The sequence below is a fragment of the Meleagris gallopavo genome, unplaced genomic scaffold (assembly GCF_000146605.3).
Source record: "Meleagris gallopavo isolate NT-WF06-2002-E0010 breed Aviagen turkey brand Nicholas breeding stock unplaced genomic scaffold, Turkey_5.1 ChrUn_random_7180001925073, whole genome shotgun sequence".
In the NCBI taxonomy this organism is placed as follows: domain Eukaryota; kingdom Metazoa; phylum Chordata; class Aves; order Galliformes; family Phasianidae; genus Meleagris; species Meleagris gallopavo.
This window is the reverse complement of record NW_011187487.1, coordinates 1-686: the sequence shown is the minus strand read 5'-3', so window position 1 is coordinate 686 and position 686 is coordinate 1. Positions and strand designations below refer to the sequence as shown.

The following is a 686-nucleotide window of genomic DNA, read 5'->3' as shown; positions in this document are numbered from 1 at the left end:
AAGGTATAAGCCGAAATAGCTCAGTTGGGAGAGCGTTAGACTGAAGATCTAAAGGTCCCTGGTTCAATCCCGGGTTTCGGCAGAACATTTTATGGAACAGAACAGACCCTTCCAGAAGCAATATTAAGGCACATGCAAGATAGATTGAGGTGATTCAATCCGACTCAGCTTCACTCAGGGCAGATCATGCCTGACCAGTCTGGTGGTCTTCTATGACAGAGTGAGAATACATCAGTTGCCCAGGGAAGACCAACTGATGTTGTCATCTTCCTGGACTTCTGTAAGTACACCTCTTACACAGCATATTCTTATCTCTAGTTGGAGAGACTTGGATTTGAAGGGTTGACTGATCAGTGGATGAGGACTCAGCTGGATGGCTGCAGCCAGAGTCGTGGTCAGTGGCTTCATGTCCAGATATGGAGGCCAGTGATGAGTGGTATCTCCTTCAGGGATCTGTCTTGGTGGCCAGCATCATGAGGGAAGTGACTGTCCTCCCCTGCTCTGCCCTTTTGAGGCCCCATCTCGAATACTGCATTCAGCTCTGGAGCCCGCAGCAAAAGAAAGGCGTGGACTTTTGTAGTAGGCCCAGAGGAGGGCCTCAAAGATGATCAAAAGGGCCTGAAGCACCTCTCACATAAAGATAGGCTGAGGGAGCTGAGCTTCTGTTCAGTCTGGAGAAGAAAAGG

General features: G+C 49.3%; 1 non-coding gene across 1 annotated transcript; it reads left to right on the top strand.

Annotated features, from left to right (window-relative positions):
• The first annotated feature begins 9 nt into the window (after positions 1 to 9).
• Positions 10 to 82, top strand: TRNAF-GAA. The gene has a single exon. It is a non-coding gene; the product is annotated as a tRNA-Phe (tRNA).
• Positions 83 to 686: the final 604 nt, after the last annotated feature.